Raw genomic sequence first — 22972 nt, 5'->3', positions numbered from 1 at the left:
AAAGATTCAGAAAAATATATTCAGAAAAAAAGAAACATACTTGGATCCAAAAAATGGATCGGAATGCCCTACAGAAGTCTAATAAATGTTCACCCAACTCTGTTTTCTCATGTTCGGGAACACAGTTAGATGATGTTTTCCAGCCTTGTTTGCAGATGTGGTCATGTGACAATTCTAGATGATGGAAAGCAAGAAGGTAATGAATTCCACTGCCATGCTTTTCCCATAATGACATCTTACGTGCTTTCTGCCCTGGCTGAATTGGGTGGACATAAGCTCTGTGGTGACCATGGTAGCTCTGTGTTAAAAATGGCAGAGATGCTGTTAACTCAGATCCTTGATGTGGAAGTGAGTCCTTCCTTGAGGTCCATTATCCACCACTTTGTCATCTACCTTGGACAATTGGAAAGATATGAACATCCTGGAATGTTAAATGAAAAAAATATGGTATTTGAGTCATTATACATCTTGATCTATTACTTTGGCCTAGCATGCTTAATACAGTGAAAGATATAAACATAAAGGACACCTTCCAGTTTTTTATCAACTTTGAATTTTTCCTTCAAGGACTGTCAGAGTTTGTTTAGTTGAAAAAAATGCTTTGATGTACTAGACTTCAGTTACCATGAAGTCTTGTCTTATAGGCCAAATATCAGGGCTTAATGAAAGGGATAGGAGAGTGTAATTTAAGTAGCAAAGGACTAGAAATTAAAAGGTATTATTTATATTCATGACACTATTACTTCTAGCTGGTGATATAAACAAGTGAATTTTCCTTACTGGAACTCCTTTTTCCAGATCTGAAAGATGTGAGCGTTTAGATTAAATGACCACTCAAATTCCACCATACCATAATTAGCATTCTGTGATTCTATAATTCAAAAGGGCTCAAGGTATTACAGAGGTTCTTCTCTGTAAAACAGAGACTAAAATTAAAGTAGGTGAAAAATTTTACCATGTGCTTTGTTTTCCTTCTATTTTTTTCTGGGATTTTTGGCACTTGAGCTCTAGCCCTGATATAATCCTGAGCTAGTACCTATCAACTGTCTCATTTATTACAACTCAAAATGATAAAGTCATATAGACAATTTCTAAAATTATTTCAAAATCTAACATATCATGGCACTGGGAGATAGAAAGTGTTACTCTCCAAGAATAATGTGTTTATTGGGAGCTTTGTTAATCATACCATGCTTCTGTGAACAAAAGAAAAATTTACACACTATTGGGATTTTGAAACAGGATCTGTGTGATAATGAGCAAGTTGTTGAACCTCTCAAAACTTTATTGTCCTCAACTGTAAATGGGGGTTAACATGGGCCTCCCACTGTTGTTATGAGGCTTAAATGAGGTTAGAAATGTGGATGTTCCTAGTTTAGCCCTTGCCATGTAGCAAACTTTCTGCATGTCTGTTGGCTTATTCCCTCGTTTTTTGCACAGTGTAGAAAAAGTATGCTGCACAGTAGGCCTAACTCTGACCCAAACACATTCAGGCCACTGTGAAATATTCAGGATGGTTTATGGCTTAAATATTGGCAGAACATGCAGGTTGTGCAAAAAGACAAATGGAGATGTGACATTGTAAATTAACAGTAATCATTGGTGAATATTTTCTTAGAGTTGTATCATTTGTGCTTATAGATAGAATGAAAATAATTTCTCATATTGTTATTTTTTTAATATTAAGCAACTGTTTGCCTTCACTTGATCTTAGCCAAAAGGCCAAGAAGCGATACTGTATGCTTTCAAAGTAGTAAAGGTAATTCACATTTCCTGATCATATACTAAATGCCAGAGGTGCTTCTTCTTTGTTATAGAATTTAATCCTTATGATCAAACTTTCAACGTAGGTGCCCCCCCTTTATTATCTAGGTGAAAAAAGAGGGATCAAAGAGACTAAGTCATTTGCTTGAATCATCTATTGAACTCAATGTAGAAAGGAAACCCACGTACAGATTCAAATCCAAGTTTGGTTCCAAAGCCCATTTTCTTTTTACTATATCATTTTAACTTTCAACAATGAAGTCTACACCACCTCCCAATTATCCTGCTTTAATCTGTCAACTCTTACTGTACTCATCATTCCTGTCAAGAGAGTTAATGTATTAAAGCTCAAAAACACAAATTGTAGGGTAGAGATGTAGGGGAAGCATAGCATCTCAAAGGCTTACTAATCCTCTCTAAATGTTGCTTTGCTTTGTGAAGGGCACATTTGTCCCAAAGTATTTAAACATATATATTTATGGACAGAAAGTGAGGAGGCAGCAGGAGCATTCTGATATGTGGTCATGTCAAATACAACTTGGTTAGAAAAGAGAAGAAAACAAGAGAAACTTTGTTGTGACAAACACATGATGTGCATGATGTCATTTGGTTGTTGTTGGCAAAAAGTCTATAGATGACATCTGTTTATCTATTTGTGAACCAGACACAGCCAAATTTTGTACAATGTCTCTCTGTACAGTCTCCTGAAGGAAGGTCCCTTGTAAGTGACAATGTGTCAAAAGTCACCAAAAATCTGTTAAAATTTAACTTCTGTTGAGAAAATAGTGTACTTGATGAGTATGTGTGGAGAATGTATTGAATCCAGATGAGACTGGTAATTCTGTCTCCATTAGCAACAAACACCCAAGAGAATGAAATGTTTAACTTAAAGAAAAGATTGTCTGTGATCAGAATGGCGATTTCCTCGAGAGAGGACAAAATGCAGACAACTACACCACCTGGGTATGTTTCAAAATTTTAGTTCCCACCATCCTCCTGAATCATTTTATGTGCACAAATCAATGACCTCAGAAAATGTTTTACTGTTGCGTCTGGAAAGAATTTCTTCATTTTTTTAAACTGTGTTCTTTCAAGGATTGTTATTTATAAAACATGTAAGAATTGTCATCAACCCCCCTACAAATTAACTTTTATCTTTATTTGTTGGTTTTTTTTTAGTTTATCATAGGTAACTTCTGAAATACTCTTGTATCTCTGGCTCACCTCAGCAGAGTTTCTATATATGCACAATTTGTATACCAGTGGACTCTATTCATAAAGAAGGAAAATTTCCCGTGTCCATTGTATGCGTCTGTTGGAAGACTCAGTGGAATTGAGAGGACTCAACTCAGTGGAAGAGTCAACCCAGTAAAATCTGTGGGTAAGTATTATAACTGAAATGATTGGTTGCATATACAGTGATCTCAAAGCATTGAGGTTTTTTGACTTACAACTTGCTGAAAGACAGAAATTAAACAGAACAGTAAACAGTTCTATGAGATAAATATATGCTCATTCTTTCAGATATCATTTGCTGTGGAAAAAAAAAAAACCCTCATGACAAAGCAACAATTTTATTTGCTAACAATTGCACAAGTCAGCAATTTGGGCTGGGCTCAACTGAAAAATTCTTCTGTTGGTGTCACCTGAGATCACTCATGTAGCTGCCATGATCTGGCAGCTCAATTGGAATTGAATGAACTAAGATCCCCTCACTCACATGTCTAGTGGTTGGTGCTGGCTACAGCCTGGAGCTGTAGGCACAATAGGGCGATTTGTTTTCTCCTATTCCAATAAACATGTCCAGGCTTCTTCACAGGGCAGTCTCAAAAGAGCCAAAGCAGGACAAACCCCAAAGTGCAAGTGTTTTAAACTTTGCTTTCTTTACATTTGTAAATATTGTATTAGCCAAAATTTACCTGCTAAATCCTGTTCCTTAATGGAGGTTCAGGAATGTCATATTGCAAAGGGACTTGTGTGCAGTAACAATTTGTCCTCTAGTCACAGATTATTCATATTCCTCCTGCATGCAAAATATTTTCACCCCCCATCAAAAGAGTGACACCAAAGTGTTCTCTATTCCTGCAAATACTAATTCCTACTCATCTTCTCATTCCTTTCTATTGTTTCCACCTATCCCACCAACATTTCTTTTCATATCTTAGAGTGCTTTGTGTTCCTGTCTTCTGTATATGGTCTCACCTTCCACCAGAGGAGGTAGTAGAGATTAGTGGGCAGTTGATTCAAGAGAAAAATTAGGTTATCATCTATTTGAATTATTTATATCATCTGATTTATTTGGAGAAGATAAAATAGACTCCCTCCTCTTTGTTTTTCTCCTACAACTGCTTTCCTACTACATCTTCTTTCTTACCCCCTGGATGAATCTTGGGTAAATCTCCTAGCTTTCAGGTATTGGATGAGCAGCAATTTTAGATATCAGAAGTCTAATCAGATTGAATCAGAGTTTTTCTTTCACATCTAGTTTAAAGCTTTTCCTTTTCCCTGAGTTTAGACCTGGATCTCAGATTCCATATATCAGCATTGGATAAGGGGCAAAGGGTGAATTCCTGCATCCTCCAAGGATGGAAAGGAAGATGGGGAAACTGAAAGTGAGGGAAATGGCAAGATCTTTTTGACTGGTGCTGCTGTGATCTGAGTTTGCTCCCAAATGTGTGGCAGGTACTAAAATATCAGTTACTTCTCTGACAAGGCAGCCTTGTAGATTATTCTACTTCTGGGAGAACTTAGCTCAGCAATTCTCCAACAGAACCAATTCGTATTCAGCTGACTTCTACAGACCAAGCCCTTAATTTCTGCTCCTATGATAATAACCCCTTTTTTTCTAGGATGAGTCCACTTTGTAGCTCTACTCTTGAATGTGGTCCTCTCAAGAAGGCTAGGCTTGATTGCTTTCTGAACTGACCATTCTGACCCATAGGAACCCTGACCCACGAAATCCTGGGGCCCACTGTCTTCAGAGGCAATGTCAGACAGGGCTTTCCCTTTAACCTATTAAAGAAAGAGTCAAGGACTGTCCCTATAGACCCCTAACTTAGACAAAGATCAGCTTTTGCAAGATCTCCTTCACCATGCTTTCCTCTGATAGCAGCATGAGAAGGGCCCATGAGTTTCTGAAGCAGAAAAAGCATCCCACTGGAGTAAATGTCAATATTCCTTTCTGGTAAGCAGTTTACTGTCTTTCAAGTGGTTCGTAGCTTTCTCCCTGGTTTGATTTGTGTAGGAACACCTCCATTCCCACCTGCAAAGAGAGGGGAAGGGAAATGCCTCAGTGCTTTAAATGGGAAAAGCATATTGAACAGCCTATTACTTAAATATTTATTTATTTAACATTTTCCCCCTCTACACACTTAAGGTCAATTTCTAACTTAGCAGGCCTCTGAAGTATCTATCTCTACTGTTCTTTATTTATCATTTGTCTATTCTGTGTGGATTTACATATTTGTTTGTGCAGGATGATGGTACCAGGAGACATTCATCTTAGCCTAATCAGAAAAACAAAAGACTCTTCTTTTCACTCTGCTGTATTTTGTGATTGGTGCTGCCAGCATTCATCTCCACAAGACTCAATTTTCCATTTCTTCATTAACCAAAGTCCTGTGCTTCCAAACACTGTTTGTTATGATTTTTTAGCATTACTGCCTCAAGAGTGCTTTTCTTCTAAGACCACCAAGTTGGGACAACCAGGCCTCCTCAGGGAGCCCCCTCATCCTGAACAAGCCCCACTTGGAACAGGATAACGGGTTGGTGATCTCAATTTTTACACAGTCTTTCCGGCCTTGTTTTGCACCTTGGCTACCTGAACCCTTAGCCATCCAGCCAGCCTGGTGTCTTACTGCTGTCATATTTCTCTGCACTACTACCAACCAGGGGTCATGATTTTTCACATCTTTCTTGACTCTTGCCAGCTGTCGTCTGAAATATTCTGGGAATCCTTATTTATCCTGCTCTCAAGAATTCTAACTTCAGGTAGAAATGGATAGGATTTAGGCTTCAATTGTTATTTTAGGACAGCACATTGATTATCCAGTTTTGTTTTGTTCTGTTTTTCCTTTACAGATTTTTTCCTTCCCCAACAACGATAAGGCAAGGGATGGAAAATTCATATTTAATACACAAAATTTCTAGCTTGCATTCAAAGAGTCACTAAAAACAAAACAAACAGATAAGATCAATTCACGTTTTTAACTTAGCAACAAATATGTGTAGATGACACTACTATCTAGGACCATACCAATAGATGAGAATGGGCTCTTAATTTTCTATTTTAAATGTCTAGTAGCAGAGGGTATTGGCTGATCCATTATAAATTCTACCACTCAATCCTTCTAAATTCTTCTAGTACGGACTCTACTGAAATTAATCAAATTTGTTCACACAAGTAGCCAGATAAGACCAAAGGTATAGAAAATATCACTGCAAAGTTTGTAGAGCCAGTTGATTTTTCCACAGTCCTTTGCCTCTTCCAGGTCACTTTTTTTTTTCCTTAGATACAATCTACTGTAAAAATGTAAGTGGAAACAGCTATTACACTCAAAATTTAAGTAAAATCTCAAGATTTATCTAAGTCCAAAGTAGCCTAAATCTATGTCTGAATGTAGAGTTGATTACATTAATAGGGGGAATAGTATTTTTGAAGTGGCTTTCTGATCCTGGGTTCCCTAGACAGAGATGGACGCTCATTTGAGTCATATACTTCCAAGGCCCTTGCATGGGCTCTAACAGTGTGTTCACATTGTTATACATAGTTTTAGAAAGTGACAAAAGTGCTATTTAACCACAATTTAATATATTTGCTATACTCTTACACTCCAATATCCTCTTAGTCATGTTTCATCTATTGCCTGGTGGCTTTGGTGTGGCACAGGCATAACTAAAGTGAGGTAGAGGTATGAATCTGTTTAGTTTGGTTTGGTGGTTTGCAGCCACTTCTGTATATAGTTCAGGGATTGCTAACTATCCACCCAGTCGCAGGAATGGCTTCAGAACACCCACTGCTGCCCCCCTGGGATTGTGACTGATAGTGCAAGGTCAGAGGTTTGGAGAGCTATGTGAAAGTATCCTATGGCACCTGATATCAGCAGGAAGTAGCTAACAATCAATGAGTTTGCTTCTAAAACTAGTTAACATTAGTTACTGAATAAGAACCTTTGAAATGCTCTGATATCTTACAGCTCATATATAAGAGAATCTTGAGGGATATTTTTTCTAAATTTGATAATAATTCTAATAATGTATTAAAATGTATTTAAAATTTAAAATCTAATAATGTATTTAAGAATAATGTATTTAAAATACAGTAATAAGGTATGAAGCTGAAATAAACTTTTCTAAAACTATCAATAATAAAATATTTCAATCAACAAAAGACTGGATTATCTGAGAAAAGATTGAATTATCTTACTATTATTTCTAAGGTAAATAATAATATAAAATGTAGTCACGTGAAGGGGTAATCAAAGAATAGGCAGCCAAATATCAGGAAAAAATGTAGTAAAATATAAAACAGAAATGATTCCAGTAGTTTATGAATAAAAAAATTTCTATTTCTCTGGATTTTTTTATGTTTATGGTTAGGTTTTTAAAAATGTATAGTTTTTCACGATTTCATTTACAATTTTATGTATAATTTTTATTGTAATTATATATTTTTTAAAGAGGTCCCCACAGATTGCATAAGCTTCAGGTCCCACAAGACCTGGATCTGCCCCTGCCCATAGGGTATATAGATTAGATAGATAGATGGATAGACAGATAGATAGATAGATAGATAATCTAGAAAAAGTAAACAGCTCTCTCTAGTTCATGTCAGCTTCTAGGAAATAATATTAGTGAAGGCAGACAATACCCAAACCATACAGGACTTTATGGGTTAAAATCAATATTTCAATGCAACCAGCTGGCACTTAGGCGCTAACTAGGAGCCAGTGCAAACACACAGATGACTCACATAAATAAAGCAAACGTCCTAATGCAGGACATGTGAAAATTAAGACAACAACATGCCACTTAAGAAAATTATCTGAAGAAGCCAATCCCTTTGTAGGGATGGAACATTCTCAGCAAAACCTTGGGACACATTAACAGGATGGCTTCCCTACCCTTTCCCGTATTTGGCTCTCTGGCGCTCTTAGTGAAGGGGAGATGGATTTAAGAGCCATTTGGATTTGGAGAGGATTTGTCTGAAGATAGATTTACAATTAGGTAAAAAATGTTTCAATCCGAATATTACACTATTTGGACAAAATAAAAATCCCATTTTAAAAAATAGGAATTCAGGTTCTGTTTTTTTTGCTTTTTAATTAAAGGCCTTTCATCATTTCTGGGTTACTGCTGGCTATGGTATTTGAATGAATTATCTCCATTGTTTCAGGTTTTTCGAATTTCACAGCCTGTTCTGAAGCAACATGCTTTGGGATTAAATCCAATTTATAAAGGTGTACCTGAGAAGGTTTTCTTTAATATTCTTGAACAAGAGAATTTCAGTCGCTAATAAGTCTTGGGCAATATTTTTATATTTTTTAATAAAAAATTAATTTTCGTTTTCTTCTTTTTAAATAAACAATCTTTGAAACAGAATTCCCTAAAATCATGAACACACAGTGCAAAATTCCAAAAACTCTGAAGATAACCAAACCTATATTTGTATGCCAGCATTACCCCTTCTTAGATGAAAGACCATTGGCAAGTGGTTTCAACTCTCTGAGCCTCACTAAATTCACCTTTAAAATGAATCTTGTATGGAGCCTAAGTTCTCATCCTGTGGTGAGGGTTAAATACGATCCCAGGTGAAAACATTTTAACACTGGCCATTATAAAATAATTAAAGTCATCTTGAAGCTCCCTTTCAACTTTTTATTTTTGAAATTAATTGAAGTTAACTTGCTGCTAAAATGCTGGTCCCAAAATTCTGGGGAAAAATTCTTAAAGGAGCTAAGAAGAAAGCCTAGCACCATATTGAAAATACATCAAATAGAAATAAAGTACAATATCTGCTAACACTGATGAGTTAGTGTGGGGGAGAGGGGGGGAGGTGTTTAAGAAAGAGGATGAGAACAAAGCAAGATTATTTTCAGTGTAGAGTGCCTCCTCTCTTTTATAGATGACTTTTAGTGTACTAAGCAAGAAAATCAACCATGCCTTCCATATCCTTTGTTTTGTTAGGGGGCCTTTTTAAGGTCACACTTCAGATATTCCAATAAAGAAATCAATACTGTATCCTACTCTCAAGGACTTGAAAACAAATTGCCTGACTTAAAATATCACACACACACACACACACACACACACACACACACACACACATACTATCTTTATTTTTTTATTTTTTTCCTATAGTGACAGAAAGGGGATGAGGCTCAAAATTTTGCTGGTGGTGAAGGAAATGACAATTGACGAACTAGATTTTGCTTTAATTGTTCTTTTTGTCTACTATTAATAATTGTAAGTTTATCTTTCTTTTCATTGAAGGAAACAACATAAGTGAGTTATTACTATCTAATTTGTAATTTTTATTTTAAAATTTAATAATTTCTTTCATGCACCTGAACACTTTTAAGAAAATACTAGAATTCTTCAACAGTAATAATCCAAAAGTCCTAAATTTGTCTGAATCCTATATTACTGACTGATAATGGCAACATCTACATAACAACGAGTAATTATTTCCATTGTTTGTGTGCTCAAGTGCTAGATTAACTATTTTATTATATTGTCTTCATTATTTCTTAAAATAGGCTTATGAGATATTATTTTAACACTTTAAAGATGAGGAAACTGAAACTAAGTTGAAGTAAATCTCTTGTCAGAGGAAGCTATCCAGAAATTGATCAAATTAAAACTTACATTTGAAGTGAAGTATTTCAATTTTTCAAAGATTATCTAGAAAGAACCATGCTCTGAGCCACTGTTTGACATAATGAAAACAATATTGATAGCTCATATTTTAAAACTTTCACTATGCCTAGAGTTCTATCAAATCCTTTATCTATATGGTTTTTTAAATCGGTACAAAAACCCTATGATTTCAGTGCTTTTATTATCTTCATATCTTCATAAAATCTGAATCTTGGAGCGGTTGGCAAATGTACTGAAAAGTCACTAAGTTTTGCCCATCAAACCCTAACTTATTGTATCACTCTACAAGATGCCTTCCTTATGCAGATTAGATAGGTATCGATATAGTGTAGATTGAAAGATGCCATAGTTTGCCCATAAACTGATTCACATCTAGAGCCTTTGGGTTAAGTTATTGTTTAAAGGCAAATGACAGGTGATTTACCTATTAAGTTGTTATTACCTAATCCATGACATATCTAAGGCCACCCTGGATCATCCAGAGAGGGGACTAATGAAGAAACACAGAGGGCTGTTGGTAAGGGAAAATCTTACCCTAAAAGAACAATTCAACCACAGCAAAGCAATAAAGCTGTGATTTAAGCTTTGTGACAAAAAAGAGAAAGAACAAGTTTAAGGTACTAAAAACAAGCAACCGAAAAACTTGCAAATGACTAACGTGCAGAGAGCAATATCTGTTTTAGGTGTATTAATAAATATATTGTTTCTTCAAAAGAGGTCAGTACACTTTAAAAAGCAACATATCTCAAGACTTTCTGTCACTTGCAATTTTTCAAATGGTTAACACTTTTATTATCACTTTGGCACTGTTATATCTTCCAATATGATTAAAAATTTGGAGATAAATCAAGTTTTCCAAAAATTGCATAGATTTTGCTTAGAGCCACCTATGTGCTTACTGTGATACTCTCTACTAAGTTGTTGATACTCTCTACTAAGTGTAGTAGAGATCTTTATAGATGTAAAATAGATGAGCTCCAGAAAGGCAGTCTTTAAAGTAATATTCATGCCTTAAATAAATAAATCCACATTAAGTCACAAGATATTTTTGTCCCTCAGAAATGTTCAATGGCAGAAAGGAAAGAAAGAAGTGGAAAGTTAGCCACCACAGTAGTAAGCATTGTGGTTCATCTGGGGTATATTTTGTGGACCCTTCTAAAGTGTCATAACATTTTTTTTCCCTGAGAACCCAAAACGTCTTCTTACATCATTGAGAAGCAGGCTTCTCTGTGGAGTTTGTGTGCTCATTTTACTGGTTCTGGGAGTCTCAGATGTAGAGCTCTCACTCTCCCTCCAGCTTTGACACTTTCTCCCTATTCCCAAATGAGAAACTTATGATGGGCTTGGGAATGCTATGTTCTAGAGGAACACCACTGTAGAGCCCTTAATTTATCAAACTAAACACATCAGTCTTTCTTTCTTGTTTCCTGGTTCCTGACCTCTCTTCCTGACTCCTGTCCATAGTTCCCTTTCCCCTCCCCTCCACATAAACCAAAGGAGGAAGATCTGAGGAGGAATTATGAATGGTCTTCTCTTCTCATCCCCAACCCACATTCCTGGTTCAAGTTTTCCTTTTTAAATTCTTTTCTGACAAGGTGATTTCCTTTCTTCTCTAGTGTATTCCCTGGTAGGGTCAGACCTGGTCCTTGAAAACTGATCCCTACCAGAGGATTGCAGGTCTAGAAATCGATACCTAATGGGAGGGCTATTTTCCATCCCGATGTCTTCACAGTCAAAGAATCATTTTTTTGGCAGGTTTTTATTTCTTAACTTCCAAATATGTATTCAATAAGCATATATTATGTACCAGTACCTGTCATATCTTGTGCTCATTTCTAGGGATATAATGATGAATTGGATATGTGCTCTGCTCTCAAGTGTCTTTCCATTTAATATAAATATGACTGAATACATCCAGGTACACACTGGTTATAGTGATTATGTTTCCAAAGATGGTCACAACATTATCTCTCATCCTGTGTGTTCTTTTGCAGTGAGATTTTGCCATTCTTCTATAAAGATGTATAGTTGATTTCCCCTTTGTTTGAATTCAGACTTGCCCTGTGAACTGTTTTCACCAACAGTATGTGAAGAAAGTGATGCTGCATAGTGTTCAAAGCCAGACCTTAAGTGTCTCTTTGGAACACCCTTTCTCAGAAACCAGTCACCATTCTGTCAGGAAACCCGAAAGCTAAGTGCAGAGGCCCAAGTGGAGAAAACTGAAGCTTCCAGCTAACAGACCCAACTGAGCTCGCCCTCAGAAGCTCACCCCAACTGTTGACCATGTGGATGGGAGCATTTTTGGATCTTCCAGTCAGCCCAGCATCCCAGAATACACCACATGAACCAAAATAACTGTGCAGGCAACCCATAGAATTATGAAAATCATACATTATTGTGGTTTAATCCACTAAGTTTAGGGTGGTTTGTCATGAATCAATAGATAATTTAAGTAGGTGTGTAGCTTAGATTTTTCTTTGAGACTGGTCTCTTATACCATAATACATAAATAAATGAACGTGTATATATGAATAACATACCGTAATTAAGTAAACATGAATTTCATTTTAGTTCTCAAAGAAGTAATACTATATACACAATAAGTTCTATTGTACTTCCATTGTGGGGAAGTATTATTTCACTTTTTATTTAAGAAGAATTGGGGAACTCTGCTATAAACCAGGCACACTTCTTGGCACTGAGGAAGAAACTAGGGACCTCACCCTTAATAAGTCTCAGTCTAGTGAAAGAGATGGACAATTGCACTTAAGAAATAAATGATGTGCTCCATTGAAGAATGTAGCTGACTCCCCTGATACCTCATCTTCACATCACTTGAGCCTACTTCTAAATTCAGCCTCATTTATGCAGAAGTTTCCACGTGAGCTCAGACTCACATTGCCTTGGCAGGGATCTGCCTTAAGCTCCTGGCCTCCATCTTTCTGCTTTTTACCTTAGGAACGTCTCCATCACAATGGAAGCCTCTGCTTGAACATTTAGGGGAGTTAATTCTCCCAGGGGCAACTCTCAACCAATGAAGGAAGGCAGGCAGTGAATAATGGAAGCCAGCTTCCATCCTTCAAATGGACAATTCTGGGAAACATTCTTCATGTTTCTCAGATATTCCAAGAGAATTAAGTACCTGGTGCTTTCTGTGGCACTCTCAATAATGCACACTTACATAAAATTTTCTTTCTTCCAGGTCCCACTCTCTTTTTCCTTCTCTCTTCAAAAACAAACTACCTGCATCAAGCTTTGTCTCAGCCTCTGCTTTTGGGTGAACTCAAAACAAAACAATGAGGGCTTCCCTGGTGGCGCAGTGGTTGAGAGTCCGCCTGCCGATGCAGGGGACACTGGTTCGTGCCCCAGTCTGGGAGGATCCCACATGCCACGGAGCGGCTGGGCCCGTGAGCCATGGCCGCTGAGCCTGAGCGTCCGGAGCCTGTGCTCCGCAACGGGAGAGGCCACAACAGTGAGAGGCCCATGTACCGCAAAAAAAAAAACAACAAAAAAAAAACAATGAGCAATGGTCTGGGAGCACAAAGGAAGGCCACTTGAGACTGGAATAAGATAAGTAAGTTGTCTTTGGACTAACATTATGTTCAGCAGAACACATGTTGATTGAATGATTGATTGATTGAGTGAATAAAGAAAGGAGCTATCATCTTTCTAATCTGAACAATAGGCATTTGATAACTTTAAATCTACAGTACCCAAATTCAAGTCCCCTTTGGCTACTTGGAAAGGCAAAAGAAGAAAATCAGAGAGAGTAGGATGGTTAAGAATCAGATGAATAAATGCAGTAACCAGATGTTCATGTTAAATTTAAAATTAATGTGGTGAAAAAGTATGTAGTTTGTCAAGAGAGTCCATGGAATGGAAAATATTAATAACAAGAATGTCTTATAAATGATATACTTCCCAAACAGCTGAATATACAAGATAAATTCAATTTCAAAGCCCTTGTGTCATTAACAAACTACTCATGATTTTCTCACTAAATTTATGGATTCTCCAGGACCTTCTGTGCATTGCCTCACATGGTAAAGCTTCATTAACTTCTCTTCCCTATTTTGTTATTGTTTGACCTCTGAATTAATCTGTCTCTGTAGAATTTCCATCACTATTGTTTTCTCCAGACCAAATAAAAGAAGAGTATATTCAATTTGAGTGAGAAATGTTGCACAAACACTCACTACTTCCAGTTTTATTAGGAGTTATTTGTAGGCCAGCAAAAGTAGCAAGGAACAAAGCATTCCATTTGATCAGTAGTTTTCATGTTTTAACAAGAGGTTTCATGGAGAGTTGTTTTATTGGTGCAGGAGGAATGAGGCAGGAACTAATTATTAATTTCAAATTTAGGTAAAACTAAATTAAACAAGTGCAATCAGGTTGGAGTACAATAGCTCAGAATAGAAATGAACCCTTCTTAAAAAAAAAGCCATTTGCCTTCCCTTGTTGTCAGTTACAGCATGCCTAAGGAGAAGGCATAAAAATTCATCTACTCATTTCCCTTTGAATTAGGTTTATTCATATAGCAAAGTGTGAGGAATCAGGTTTGTGAATGTGTGAAGTGAATCAGAAACATACATGGGCCATGTGTATCTTTAACTACTCCATTGGGTTGGCATGATTTCCACTTGTGAGGAGTTTGATCTTACAATGATACTCAACACAAGTAATATTTACAGATAAAATTTACAAGTCATGCTAATTGTTATATTACAAAAAAACCAAATTGGTGAATTGTGCCACATATTTGAAGTTTAATCTGTGTCTCTCTGTATATTTGAAAATATAATCCTATTATAAATTATGTAGTCATCTGTTTTACGATGTTTTCATTAGAATTTCTACAAGTCATTTGTAACATATATAACAATCTCTTCTTTAAATGCTATTTCTCTCCTTAACATGTTTTGCCTGTTTTCTGTTTCAAGCCAAGTAGTAAAGGCATTATTATTTTTAAATACCTGAATGTACTTTTCTCTTTGTATATCTCAGCTCTTTCTTAAATTTTATTTATCATATTTCTTTCAAATCTGCCTTGTGAAACATAATAAACCTTTGAATCTGTAAGTATGCTTCTCAGTAGTTCCAGATTGCCACTTAGCTCCAGGGTGGATAACTAAAACTGCTGTAATGCACAGTATTCCCCAAAGATGCATTTAATCATTTGCTTCATTCTTGTTTTTACCTATTCTGAACTTCTACATCTTAGGTCAGGAAAATTCCACCTTATTTAGTGGTCTAAGAATAACAGTTCTCACCATTATACAACCCACCCAGATTTCAGTTCCGAGCAGAACTGAAAGTCAGGGATTTTATTCTGCTTCATTCATTGCCATATCCCCAGTGCCCAGAACAGTCCTGGCACAGAGTGGGAACTCAAAAAAAATATTTTTGAGCAAATACATAATCATTAATTGTGGTACAATATTAAGAAAAATTATCATTTTATTAATTTGTGACAAGTACTCCATAAAAAGTATCAGGTCTTTTCATTTTAATTTTGAGTTGTTCAACTGGACCTCTAGCCAACAGAAAGGCCCTGCCATTTGTTAAACAGTCTTGAAACTTTCCAAACCCAAAGCTCAGCTGGTAGGCTGAGCTTGGTAGAGCTCACCACAGTGATACGTTTATACCTCTCTCACCACAGCCCTCAGGGTAACCAGCATGAATCTGGTGGTCAGCTGTCTGGGACAGTTTGAAACATCGTCAGAGCTGCTGGGCATATTTCATTTTATCTCTGCACCCTACCGCCTCACACATCCCCTCCAACCCCCACCCCCAAATTTATGCCAGATTTGAGTCTGATCCTCTTCACAGAGTCTGATGTGCTGTATCAACCAAACACATGCTTAGCCACATGAACTACAATAATACATATATTCACCAATGCTAATTTGGAGTATTTCCTCACCAAAGAGTAAGTGTTAATGATAAGTCAGTGTGGCAAAGGAAGAACCTCTGTCCTGACCTGTAAGTGAGGAGCATTTTCTGCATATAAAAATCATATTGGAGATATTTTGAAACTCTCTGAGTGGGAAGAATATCTAAGGGTAGGCTAGATGGCAGAATCAAGAAAATAAAACATATATAATGACCTAAATATAAGAGAAACATATTTCTCACTCAGTTTTAGTTCTTTTGGTCTAACTGCTCTGAACCATGTTCTTCTATACATGACTTTCAAGGTTGTTTGGGGGGAAGTCTCCATTCTAATCATTTGGAAGAAGAAATGCATGACTGTGAGGGATATATTCTTATTGGTCATACTTGGAAATTGTAACTCAATTCTGCTCACATTCAACTGGTAAGAACTCAGTTGCTGTACCTAACAGCAAAGAAGACAAAGGAATATGGTCCAGCTGAAAGTTCATTAAGAAGAAACAGATTGTGGTGTCTATGAACATTCACAGTTCAGGTCTCCTGCAGCAGAACGTATAATTGACTATGGTCCCCAGCTGCTGTGCCTCTGGGCCCACCACTGTATAATGAAAATTATGCCAAGTCTAATACTATAAGTCATCAAGGCACACACTTTAGCATACCTTCTTTCTTATCTGAAGCCTCATCCATGAAACGTTAAATAAAGACATATATGCAGAGTAGAGTGTAGTGGTTTCAAGTATAGACTCTGGAGCCAAAAGGTCTGGATGACCTTGGGCAGATTACTTAACCTCTCTGTGCCTGTTTCTTTATCTTAAAATGGAGTGAGTAGTATGTATGTTGCACAGTTAATGGGAGGATTGAAAGAGTTATGCATGTAAAATACTTAGAAGAGTGTGCGGTGCTTCTCCACTATAAAACAATTAGCTATTATTATTCTGCCACTATGCTCTATGGGACTCTGGGTTTTTTTGAATGATCTTCATAGTTGTCAGGGTGAGGTTCTAGATGTTTTACCCCAGCTTTCAGGAAAGAAGCTTCAATTTTATCAGTTTATTTATTGACTTCTTTGTGGGACACAGGTCTATATCAAGGTTTCAAGGTTTGCCTCAGTTGTAAAGAGCTACCTTGGCTAAAGATATATCCCTCCTAGGAGTATATCTGATGGCTATTCAAGGCAAAGGTATAAAAGCCTCACCACGTCACCCACTGCTGGATAATTTTGGTAGACCTTATCTACTACAGCCCCTGGTGGATAGAGGGAAGGCTTGGTCTAGCCTGCAATGCGGACTTCCTTCTTTTGCCAAGGCTTTCTTCCTCACTCTCTCTTTCATTGGGGTCATTAGCCCTTCATGAATACACTGCCCACAAAACTTCCGCTCAGCACTCAGTGTCTGCTTCTGGAAAACCCAATCTTGAAAGCACTTCTGCATGAGATTCTTTTTTTTTTTTTAATTTATTTTATTTTATTTTTATTCATTTACTTATTTATTTATTTAATTGGAGTATAGTTACTTTACAATGTTGTGTTAGTTTCTGCTGTACAACAAAGTGAATCAGCTATATGTATACATATATCCCCTCCCTCTTGGACCTCCCTCCCATCCCCTGCCCCACCGCCATCCCTCCCATCTAGGTCATCACAGGGCACTGAGCTAAGCATCCTGTGCATTACAGCTGGTTCCCACTAGCTATCTATTTTACACACGGTCGTGTATATATGTCAATCCTAAGCTCCAAAAAATCTACAAGCAATAAAAGCTGGAGAGGGTGTGGAGAAAAGGGAACTCTCTTGCACTGTTGATGGGAATGTCAATTGATTCAGCCACTATGGAGAACAGTATTGAGGGTCCTTAAAAAGCTAAAAATAGAACTACCACATGACCCAGCAATTCCACTACTGGGCATAGACCCTGAGAAAACCATAATTCAAAAACACGCATGTACCCCAATGGTCATTGCAGCACTATTTGCAATAGCCAGGACATGGAAACAACTTAAATGTGCATGAGATTCTTAAAAGCAAACAACAAACAGGAGAAACCACTAGTCTAGTCTAAACAGTTTAACATCTTATAGTGACCTCTCATTGATTTATGAATTTAAGATTTTTCTGCAATAAGATTATAAATGTCTCAAAGGCAGGAACTTGATTACATAGATGGAGAGGCTTAATACCTACTTACTTGACTCCATTGTTGGTTGATCGATTAATTGATAGTCTCATGGAAACTTTTTATGTTAAATACATTAGCAGTATACAAAAAAGTTAGCACATAGGTTTATTTCTAACTGCTTAATATAGGTACCCCAAGTAGAAAACTTCAAATGTGCAGAATTTATCCTAATTGCAAAAAGGAAAGAAACAGGAAAAGATTTCCTAAGTTTAAAAAATAAACTGTCACATGTCTATTAACCAAAGCTTTTAGCAGTTATTTACTACCTTGCCCAAATTCTTTGGCCTTCTCCATCATAGCCAGACAGATAATAATCTACTTAATACAGCCTCATATGTCAGTGTTTGTCTCGGCTTTGAGCATTCAGGCCCAACCTGGCAATGCCCCCAGGAACCAGTGGAGCCTGCTGTAACAGGATCTGCTCCCAGAGATTCTGTTGATGGCTCTAACAGTTGAATCTTCTTAATAGTGAACTGAGGAGACCTTCAAGATGGTCGAGGAATAAGACATGGAGATCACCTTCCTCCCCACAGATACACCAGAAATACATCTATACATGGAACAACTCCTACAGAACACCTACCAAATGCTGGCAGAAGACCTCAGACTTCCCAAAAGGCAAGAAACTTCCCACATACCTGGGTAGGGCAAAAGAAAAAAGAAAATACAGAGACAAAGGAATAGGGATGGGACCTGTACCTCTGGGAGGGAGCTGTGAAGGAGAAAAAGTTTCCACACACTAGGAAGCCCCTTCACGGGTGGAGACGGGGATGGCTGGGGGGAAGCTACAGCTTTTTTTGCTATCAAAAAAACAAACAACCCAATCCAAAATTGGGCAGAAGACCTAAATCGACATTTCTCCAAAGAAGATATACAGATGGCCAACAAACACATGAAAGGATGCTCCACATCACTAATCATTAGAGAAATGCAAATCAAAACTACAATGAGGTATCACCTCACACCAGTCAGAATGGCCATCATCAAAATATCTATAAACAATAAATGCTGGAGAGGGTGTGGAGTAAAGGATACCCTCTTGCACTGTTGGTGGGTATGTAAATTGATACAGCCCCTATGGAGAACAATATAGAGGTTCCTTAAAAAACTAAAAATAGAACTACCATATGACCCAGCAATCCCACTACAGGCATAGACCCTGAGAAAACCGTAACTCAAAAAGAGTCATGTATCACAATGTTCATTGCATCTCTATTTACAATAGCCAGGACACGGAAGCAACCTAAGTGTCCATCGACAGATGAATGGATAAAGAAGATGTGGCACATATATACAATGGAATATTACCCAGCCTTAAAGAGAAACGAAATTGAGTTATTTGTAGTGAAGTGGATGGACCTAGAGTCTGTCAAACAGAGTGAAGTAAGTCAGAAAGAGAAAAACAAATACTGTATGCTAACACATATATATGGAATCTAAAGAAAAAAAAAAAAAAAGAAAAGAAAAATCGTTCAGAAGAACCTAGGGCCAGGACAGGAGTAAAGACACAGACATAGAGAGTGGAGTTAAGGACACAAGGAGAGAGAAGGGTAAGCTGGGACGAAATGAGAGAGTGGCATGGATATATATACTACAACTGTAAAATAGATAGCTAGTGGGAAGCAGCTGCATGACACGGGGAGATCAGCTAGGTGCTTTGTGTCCACCTGGAGGGGTGGGAAAAGGAGGGTGGGAGGGAGAGGCAAGAGGGAGGAGATATGGTGATATATGTATATGTATAGCTGATTCACTTTGTTATAAAGGAGAAACTAACACACCATTATAAATCAATTATACTCCAATATAAAAAAAAAATAAATTATACTCCAATAAAAATGTTCAAAAAAAAAGTCAATAAATAAAAACAGATTTGGAAAACTACATGTAATGTAAAGGATGAACAAAGGGTTAACACAAAAAGAACTCTTGGGCTTCCCTGGTGGCGCAGTGGTTGAGAGTCCGCCTGCTGATGCAGGGGACATGGGTTCGTGCCCCGGTCCGGGAAGATCCCACATGCCACGGAGCGGCTGGGCCCGTGATCCATGGCTGCTGAGCCTGTGCGTCCGGAGCCTGTGCTCCACAACTGGAGAGGCCACAGCAGTGAGAGTCCCGCGTAACGCAAAAAAAAAAACAAACAAAACAAACAAACAAAAAAACAACTCTTACAGATTGACAAGGAGATAAACACTCCATAGAAAAATGGACAAAGGATATTCAGAGGCAATTTGTGAAAAAATGGAGATGCTCAAACTCACTAGAGCCTGAGGAAATGCAAATTAAAGAAAGCAACAAGGTGATAGATAGCCTTATAAGTAACAATGTCAGAACTTTATGAGTGACATCCACTCCTGCCAGGCATGAGGGGAAAAGAATATTCTCATACTTTGGTGATGGAAATGTGAATCGTTATAGGTTTTTTTTGAAAAGAAACTAGAAATAGCTGTTAAAAATTAAAAATACATATATCCCTTGACTTAACAAATGTTACTTCCGAGACTGTTCTAAGGAAAAGCATCAGGATTTAAGATTATATGCTCAAGGATATTTCTAACACCAGTAACTGGGTAAAACCTGGAAGAAAATGAATGTGTGTCAATAGGGCAATGGTGAATAAATTATGGAACATTCATCCCATGTAATATAATGTTTCCATTAAACAAAAAAGAAAGGGATTTCCATGAGTTATTGTTGCATGAGTAAAGGAAGGTTCGGAAAAGTTTGTAAAATATGATCTTATCCTTATAAAACAAAAATGCACTCCCTGCCACATGTTTATATATGGAGAGATGTTTACATATAATTGTATAAGCATGAAGATAAATGAAGGAAGATAAATATTCTAGGTGTTTAACATGGATAACAATGAGAGAAGGAGGGAAAAGGAGAAAACCAAGCAATACAGAGAAAGAAAACTTGAAAACACTGCACTAGAAACAACTCTAGTATGATCACATCGACGCATTTATAGAAAACCAGATTTGTGTATATGTGATCAACAATTTTTAAAAAGACTCCTGACTTTCATGAGAGAGAAAGATATTCGCACAATAAATATCCCTTTATTTTCTTTCTCTTTTTTTAATTGAAAAAAAAACAGTGAACTGAAATCTGCCTCAGTAAAACTTTCAATGGGCTTCATTTTTTTTTACCCTTTGGAGAAAAAAAATCATAGGTCTGCCCTCTTATAGATTACACTCCTTCAAATATTTTAAGACAGCTCTTGAAATCCTCTTAGGATGTTTTCTTTACCAAGCTAACAATTCTTTGTTCCTTTAAGAGAGGAGTTTCTCAGACTATTTGCCATTCTGGCTTTCTTTCCCTGGATGCATTTAGTTAGTCAAAGTCTATCAGAAAATTGTGGCAGCCAAAACTTAATATCATACAGCACAGTTCATGGGTATTCTTAGTCTCCTTGTTTTGGACACTTTGTTTCTATTACTGTTTTCTACATTTGCAGTAATTTTTTAGTTCCTTGTTATATTATGAGGTCCATTGCAGTGGCATTTCTGTCAGGTCTTTATAATTTGCTTCTCTCCAGCTTAATTAGCCATTTACAATATACAGAATTCCTCTCCCCTCACCCTTCCACCCTCTTGTCCCAACAAGGATAGAATTTCCTCATTAATATCATGGAAAATGTTTCCCATCTGGCCTTTTTTAAGAAACCATTATAAGTAGGAATCTTACTCAGACTTTGAGTGACATTGTTCCACTTACTGAATACTGGCTCTATGTGTATACTTTATAGGGTCTCTGGGATCACTGCATGTAAAATACAATCTATGAAATAGAATTTTTATTTTTTCTGTTAAAATTTTATTTTTATAAAGGTAAATTGATTCAGAAAAAGGGAAAATTCCCCCAAAACCTTCTGAAAATTCACAGCAAGGTTGCTATTGTTATTGTTTGTGGATTTTGTTGTTTAGTCTAGATTTTATACTTTGTTTATATTGGGCTGAGTCTACCCACCTTTATAATTCCTGGGGTCTAGCTTCTTCTGTAATTACCTCAGAAATGCTGTCCTGTGGGACACCTGGCCCAAGAAATTGTGTAAGCTTTTTTTAAAAAACAAATCTGAATCTTATGCAGCTTCACAATCTTGTGTCAGATAAAGCCAAGAATTAATTTTGCAAATTACTGACACAAATATAATATACACTATAGTGGTTTATTTCCTGTAAAACTTTGATTTTCATTTGCATTATTTATGAAGAACTGATTTTTCCAGAGGTTCAACATACAATGCAAAAGTGAAAGAAGTTAGTGTGTACTCACAGATTGTTACATATAAGCAGTCAATAGCCTTGAACTGAAGTTTCATGAAATTTTGTCTCTCACCAGAGCAAGCCATATGTCACTTAGGAATTCATGAAACTAAGATGAATCTCATAAGAGATATTTTCCAAAGCAAATTTTGCTTGGGGTTCAGAATTTTTTAAATGAAAACAATTGTTTCAGGCTTTAAAATTCTGATGTTTCCCCTCTAGAACACAACTGGAAATTCCTTGAAGGAAGTGACTGTGTCATGTTCATCTTTGTAACCTCAGTCCCTAGTACCATGTTGATAGTGAGTAGGCCCTAAAGAGATGCTTGTGGATTGAGTGAATAATGAATGAATGAATAATAACCTGGGCCAACTGTGAAAGTGAGCATCTTATGACAATCACAGGCATTACATCAAAAAGACAGCAGAAGCAAGGTGAAGAGATGATCAGGGGAGCTACAGAGGAGGAGAAGTAATTGGAACACTGTTTGGGAGACCAGAAAAGAAGATGTAGCAGGAGGATGAGAAATCACCACGGACCACAGTATATGGCAGGAATGGGAGGCAATCAGCAACATGAGCAGAAAGCGAGCCAGTGTGCTGCTGGGAAATCTGTACCAGGGAGGGGATGTGCACAGTGTGTGGAAACAATGTGGGAAGATAGTTCTCAGTGCACAGAGCATATGTAACTTGTTAATTGGGGGATTTAAAAATTATATTTGATATATAAAATTAATAAAGATGATGAAAAATTAAAACGAAGAACAAGAAAATAGATGCAAAGAAGTCCTTAACTACATGTGTTTAATGATCATAACAATTTATTATAAAATGCTTAGAGCTATAGTCATGCTCATGGGATGAATGATTTTCACGGAATAAAAACAGCTGTGGGGAAATCACAAACTGTAACAGTATCAATAAAAGCATTAAAATGAAAAGATGTACCTTGAAATATTATTCAAGTAGACAACATATATGAGTTATCTTTTATGCT

General features: G+C 37.0%; 1 long non-coding RNA gene across 1 annotated transcript; it reads left to right on the top strand.

Annotated features, from left to right (window-relative positions):
• Window positions 1-10783: 10783 nt before the first annotated feature.
• Window positions 10784-22596, top strand: LOC309804892. Its single transcript, XR_014294190.1, has 2 exons — window positions 10784-13216; window positions 22381-22596. It is a non-coding gene; the product is annotated as an uncharacterized lncRNA (long non-coding RNA).
• The last annotated feature ends 376 nt before the right edge of the window (window positions 22597-22972 follow it).

This window comes from Mesoplodon mirus (genome assembly GCF_964341445.2).
Source record: "Mesoplodon mirus genome assembly, chromosome: 5".
Taxonomy (NCBI): Eukaryota; Metazoa; Chordata; class Mammalia; order Artiodactyla; family Ziphiidae; genus Mesoplodon; species Mesoplodon mirus.
Note: the sequence above shows the minus strand (reverse complement) of the source record. Positions and strands in the feature narration are given on the sequence as shown.